Genomic DNA, 7,452 nt, shown 5'->3' with positions numbered 1-7,452 from the left:
ATTAACTAATGGAAAAATCACCTTATTCCAGGCTGTTGGCTTGAAGAAGCCAACATGAAGAGGTCAGCTGGGCAGTTTTTAACATTTTTTATTTTTATTGTTTACTTTTTTAGTAAGCCACTTACTATCTGATGAGATATCACTAAACTCAAATACAGTTGTTATATCAGTCTCAACTTTTAAATGTCAGATTACCCTAAAAAAAGTTATGACAATTACTCTGCTATAAGTATTTAGACTATTGCATTTACTAGGCAGCTTAATCTCTGCTAATTGTAAAAACAGAAGAGAGAACTTTTATAAATTTTAAAAATATAATTGTAATTAAGCAGTTGTTTTTGCTACTTTTGAAATTTTCTAATGTAATATGTACATCAGTAATTTTAAAAATAAGAACCAACCACTATTTTAAAAAAAGAAAATTTTATTTCCAATTTTTAACAATTCAATTTTTAACAATTTCATTTGTACACTTTAAGTACATTGTATAATCAAAATACATATAAATCATAATATGAAAATTAATATCATGACTAAATTAAAAGCAGCTATTAAAATCACAACAGCTTTCTTGCCCAACCTATGCTTCACAGACCCGCCCCCTTGAAATTTATTAGGCGTTTCAACCAAAAATTCAGATGTTGGTTGCCAAATGACAGAAGGTGGAGGCAGCAACAAATGTTTATTATAATCATATCATAAAATTACAATTATGAAAACATGGTTTGCTTTTGTGTTAGCATCTGTATTTAACTTAATGATGAACTAAAGTTCACTAAAATTTATAAACTGATGTTGCTTTACAAAAAGCTAGAATATTTTAAATTTGTTTGTTTTAGTACTTCAAATTAAGAATCAGCAATATTGTGGTCCATATCTAATGCTCTTCAAGTAAATGGCACAAATTTTCAAAATGTGGCAAAGTGAATTTAAAATTTTTTTATAATTTTTCACTCAAAAACTTTATATTTAAAGTTGAATAATAAAAGTATAATATCTTAATTTAAATGTCAGCTTTTTTTAAAAATTTAATATTGTATTAATATAATATCTGACTGATGTCTCCTAAAAATAAAGGGGTCCGTGAACCACAGAAGGTAGCATTGCAAACATGCTTTTATAATTAGCTCATTTCTATAGTTAACATCACAAAAAATGGAATGTTAATAAATAAATACATTCATTGTCTAATACTTCAGCTTTGCTACTCTATACATAACATAAGGTGCAGGAAAAGCCAAAAGTCTGAATTTAGACCATGTATCTGTGGATCTCTTCTATTTATCTTGTAAAGATCAATATAATCAATTATGTTCAAATTACCAGTCAATTACTATTAACTCTAGAAAATCCTTAGATTCTGACTTTTGGCTCATCCTGTAACAGTAATACAATATTAATACTACAATGCACAAAGATAGCAATGTTAGTTAATTTTAATTCATTAATAGTGGTACTTAGTATCATTCAGAAAAGGGAGAAAATCAAGAATCAGTCTCAAATGAAAAATGCTGATATAAAGTGTGACCAAAAAGTTCCCAGACTGAATTAAAAAAAGTATATTATCACCCTTTAAGTAGTTAGGCTCCTTGGGAGTTGACAATATGGTGAATCCACTGATTTTACACTGGTGGAAGCATTTTTGGAATAAGTTTTGTGATACCTCCCCCCCCCCCCATATATTCTTTGATTTTTCACATATCTCTACTCTGAGTGCAAATTTTGGTTTTGGAAACAAGAAGCAATTCCAGGGAGCTAGTTCTGGAGGCTGGGAAATAGCTATACTATTACTGCTGGCCAGAAACTCACATTTTCTGGCTGACACAAGGAAACCAGACAGGTTTACTTAAATATCAAAAGCATTTTGATCATATTTGTGCCAGTAGTATGTGTACAGTGGCATTTGAAATCATCATTATTGAAAAATTATCTGTATATTTTTGATAATTATCAAAAATGTTATGAAAATCACATTAAAATTTGTCAATTGGCTCTTGTTTTTGAATTACAGTTGGGGTCTCATATTAGCGAGTTACTCTACATTATCAACTGTGGCTCTCGGCAAAATGCATGACAACACTGCCATTTCAGTAACAACACCACATTCTTATCACAAGCTCTGCAACTGTCACCTTGCTCTGCATCACATGATAAGTTTTCACCTCAAATGCATCTTCAACTCTGTTGTGGTAATCCTTGAATATGACTAGGTACTGGGTGATTTGTTCTCAGTTGACAACTTTTCTCTGTGATTCCTACTTTTTGTGCAGTATTTGTTTCTTGTGATTAATATGCCCGTAATTGTGTGAATAGTCCAGATGACTTCTGAGAAGTCAAGCAGGCTTCAAGAAAGCATCCCTTAACTCAAGCCATAAAAAAGGCCCATTTCTTGTACTTGTACTTTTTGTGTAAAAAGTAGGTGACCAGGACAAGAACTGGATTTCACACATATGCTGCAGTACCTTTTCATCAAAACTCAACACGTAGGTTAATCGAAAGGGATGTTTTATGCCTTTTGCAGTGGCCATGATATGAAGGGAGCTAACAAATCACATCACAGACAGTTACTTCTGTATGGTGCCTCCTATTAGAAAAGGGATGATAACAAAGAAAATATGGACAGTAAAGTACCCAAATATACCATCTGCAATTCGTCCCGTGCCTCATGGTGAAGAACTATCTATGCCTGAACCACCCAACCATTCTGATGAAGATGTTGATAAACATCAACTTGATACAAAGTACAGCAATCACATTCCCAAAACTTAGTACAGAGACAATTAAGGAAGGCGTTTTCACTGGTCCACAAATAAGGCAACTTTTCAAAGACGAACAGTTTGAATGTGCCCTTAGTGATAGTGAGAAATCAGTGTGGAAACCTTTTGAAATGTTTTGACTGGTTTTCTAGGAAATGTTAAAGTGAATCTAGGAACATTCACTACCGGGTTTATTTATGTAACAATTTTATATATTTATTTTATAAAATAGCATTTTTTCTGTCACTTGCAAACTAAGAATTTTTGCATTTTGTTCATAAAAAAATGTTGGAGTTCTGCACACTCCTCTTTTATCATACGTAAGGCACCTTCATGGGAAATCACCTTTTTGATTTTTAACAGTACAAATACGGCAGGTATAAATGGCCATTTTCTACAGTATGCACAGTAAAAAGTTGAGTGAAATGTTTCTCAGAATAATCAAATATACCGTTTGTTAAATCTAAGCACCTTAATATAATCTTAGCAATTAGAATGAGGGATTAATGGATGTTTAGAAATTTTCTCTGCAGTTCCATCGAGGCATAAGCCTTTGCAGGTAATTTCTGTGCAATTTGAATTCTGCCTAACAATTACCTGTTAATGTATGTAATCCTTTAAAAATATAATTTTTACCAATATTATACACCTATTTTCTAAGTAGTATACCTAAGAGGTCATATAAATATGACATTTCTTAATTTTGCTCCAGTCCCTACTTTATTAGCAGTCCAAAATGTCATTCCAGTTTATTCGGACAGAAAAAGGAAGTTGATAATCAGTGGTCACTGCTTCTTTAAAGACAAGCAGATTCAAGAAAAGACTCATTGGAAATGTGAAAAGTATCAAAAAAAATGTCAAGCACAAACAGTACACTTGACGACAAAATTGTTAGAACATGGAAGAAAGAACACAATCATTGTGGTGACAGCAGAAGTAGAGGAAGTGAAAGTTTATGATATCATTCGTACAAGTGCGAAAACTACAAATGATGCACCGTATTACATAATATTAAGTGCTACTAGTGAATGCAGTCTAACGGCCGCGCCTAAACTTCCACGCGTAGACAGTATTAAAAGAACAATAAGAAATATTAGAAATCAACATATGTCTGGTCCAGCTCTTCCGACTCATCATAGTGATATTCAGTTTCCTGAAGAATTACCAAAACGTGCAATGGAGAACAGTTTTTACTCTTTGATTCCGGTCCAGAGGAGAAGCGGGTATTAATTTTTTTAACACAATGCAACCTCCATTTATTGGCACAAAGTGGCCACTTGTACGCTGATGGAACTTTTAAAACCATTCCGCTGCTATTCCATCAGTTATACACAATACAGGGTTTGAAATAGAATGTATCTTTGCTGTTAGTATATGCACTGTTACCTGACAAGTCAGAATGTACCTACATAACTCTTCTACAACAGTTAAAGAATTTAGAGCCATCACTTTCACTTACGTGCACTAATCATGCGACGATTAGTGCAAGTAAGAAGGAATTTCCGAATGCAAAACCACTGAAGTTGTTTCTTCCATTTCACTCAGTGTATTTTTTGTACAAGTCAGAGAAATGGACTGAAGCAATGATACGAAACTGATGCAGATTTTGCATTAAAGCTGCGTATGTTATCTGCAATAGCTTTTGTGCCAGGAATTGCAGTAGTAGATGTATTTGAGTTTTTATGTGAAAGTGGGATTTTTCCTCCAGAAGCTCAAGAAATCCTTGACTACTTTGAAGACACGCAGATTGGACGTCCACAAAGAAGGCAGCAACCACATTTTCCACATGAAATGTGGAATTTATATGAAACTGTTTTGGAAAGTTTGCCAAAAACAAAACTCTGTGGCATAGAAGTTTTGAAGAACGAGTATTGACCCATTATACAAACATGGAAATTTATAAACTTTTAAAAAAGAACAAAGTCTAAACGAAGTATGGTTTGAACAATATGTGAGTGGACATGAATCACAAATGCCGAAGAAAAAATATCGTGACTGTGGTGTGTGTGAGAAAACTTATCGATGAATATGATCCGAATATTCTAGATTTTATTCGAGGAATAATAGCTCATAACATTTCTTATTAAATTTTGTCTTTTTACTGCTTTATATTATGTTTACTATTTAGTGATAACTAAATTTTTATTGTAATAAAATATTTTATATTTGACTATTCTGTGTAATAGTAAAATTTTTATCATATTTTATATGTAAGACTACTATTTTGTAATAATAAAAATTTAATTTCATTATTCTATTTTGACTATTTTCTTTGTACTAATGCCAAGCCAACCTTAAATACTGTTACTACAGAATGTTATTATAATAATAAAGTATTTAATTACACCCTGACAATGAATTTTCCCAGCGGGGAATTGTGGGCAGTGAACTTTCCGGATACCTGTTAAAGCCGGCAACTACAGGCAGCTTGTGGAAGATCTCATTACTTCTTAGGGAGCAGAGATGAGGGGAACCCCTGGTACCGTTCGACACTAAACACACTCTACTTCTTAAGAAAAACTGGGGTGCAACATGTCATTGAAGATGCATTTCTTGCACTCACACCTGAATTTCTTCCTGCCAAACTGTGGTGCCATCAGTGGCAAACATGGTGAGTGCTTCCATCAATACATGGCAGCAATGGAACAAAGATACAAAAGCAGATGGAGTGCCGCCATGTTAGCCATTTATTGTTGGATGGTGAAAGGGGATGCTCCAAAAGCTGAATACAAGCGAAAAGGTTCCGTGTTTGATATAGGTGTGTTCGTAGCTACGTCTTACTGCCATATAAATAAAAATTACCTTGTATAAATATAAAAAACTACTTTTTTTCGAAAACTAGAGCCAATCTGCTATTTTAAGCACTATTTCTGTGTTTAGCAATCCAAAATGTATAAAGTAAACTTATTTTCATGCCTATAACAAGATATCACCCAAAATTTGTTGTTCAGTGAAATTTATGGTAAATTTATTTGTGTTAATTATGTGTCTGGGTTAATTTATCAGTCAATGGTATTATAAAAAGGGTGTGGTTGGGGGGGGGAGAATTCTAGTGCGTATGTGGAGATGTGTTATGTAAACTTCCTGATGATGCTTGGTTCACACTAGACAAAAGGCATAATTTCTGAACAAGAACAAGTATGTCTCAAGGACTACTTCAATGGTGAAAGCAGAGCAGCTGATAAGTCCAGAAACTTTCTGATTACACCTTATATGTTTGCATTATATTCTGCTGCTAAGACTGCAACAAATGTTACAGAGATTCAAAAATATAATATTTTCTGTACCTGCTTATTGTGTTTGTTACAAAAGAGTTATAGCAATAAAAATTTTACTTTTCACAAAATATTATGTATATGAAATCTAAACATATAACTATACAGGCCATCCATTTATTTACAAAAGTTATTTCAATCACAAAACTATATTTTTTAAATATAAATTTGTACATGATGGACAAGTCATCCATATGTTTTTCACTGGTGATTAATGGAAGATTGTTTGTTTGTTTGTTATTTGGTTTTTAGGAGCATTAGCAACTTAGGCCATATTGCTCCGGGAATATGCGGTGGTCATTCCCCGACCTTTCCGCATTCTCCATATTTGGTGGTCACGGGCTTGAACCCCGGTCTAATCAAGAAGCGTGTGCTATGCACACAGAGGCACCGATTAATGGAAGATCACAATTGTGACAATCAAAACACAAGGCACTTAAGAACTAATTATTTAGAAACCTGTGTAAGGCTGCGATGGGCATATAAAAAGCATGTAATTCGTAGTAGGTTATTCCATAATTTTAGTGGCATCTAGGCCATGGTCCAACCTCTTTTTTTTTTTTTTTTTTTTTGGCTGGGAACCACCAAAATGTAAAATGCTGAAAGTCAGTGAGCCACACTGGCAAGAACAGTTTCTTACAACTGAATTATGCATTTTTAAAATAGGATTTTATTTTTGTTCACAAAAATCATATTTAAAGTTGTTTTTTTTTTTTAATTTTTAATAATTAAGTGTGAAAATACAACACAAACTAATGTGTGACATTAAAAATATTCTTATTACATAGATGTAAAAATATTAAATATTGAAGTAAAATAGCACATCATAAGAAGGCAATATAGAAAAATGGATATTTTCAAAAATCGATGGGAGTGGGGGGGCACAAAGTGTGAAGGAACGAACGCATGCAACCTGCAGGGTTGGACACACCTGACCTAGAAATTTAGAGGAGCATGTGAAGAATCAGAACTCTTTTTGGAAGCAGCAATTTATGTGCAGGGAGTAACTGCTATTAATCACTACATACTGAATTAGCCAAACAGCAGTGCATAGCTTAACAATTCATCTAATCCAAATACAAGTTAGGGTTGCTAAGTTTTTTGTACAAACTACTGAGAGAACTATAAAGTCAGCAGCTGTATGACAAAAGCAGTTAACAGAAAATCTTATTTTTGTTGGGACGTGCAATACCACAGTCATAACAAATGAACTGCCTATATTCAATATTTGTGCCACCTTACTTCTATAAGATATCTAGTTTTAGTCAAATATCATTTTTTTGTAGGTATTGCTTCTCGATGGTGGTATATTTTTGTGGCAAGCTACCTTCACTATCACTAACAGCTATTTTATTCCAAATGAAGAATCATTCATTTGCTGTCACAACTTGGGAACCTTTCACTTAGTGCAGCAGCAACGT

Source organism: Mastigoproctus giganteus, chromosome 11 (genome assembly GCF_048544385.1).
Source record: "Mastigoproctus giganteus isolate SK-2022 chromosome 11, ASM4854438v1, whole genome shotgun sequence".
In the NCBI taxonomy this organism is placed as follows: domain Eukaryota; kingdom Metazoa; phylum Arthropoda; class Arachnida; order Uropygi; family Thelyphonidae; genus Mastigoproctus; species Mastigoproctus giganteus.
The sequence above is the reverse complement of the archived record's forward strand: the minus strand, read 5'-3'. Positions refer to the sequence as shown.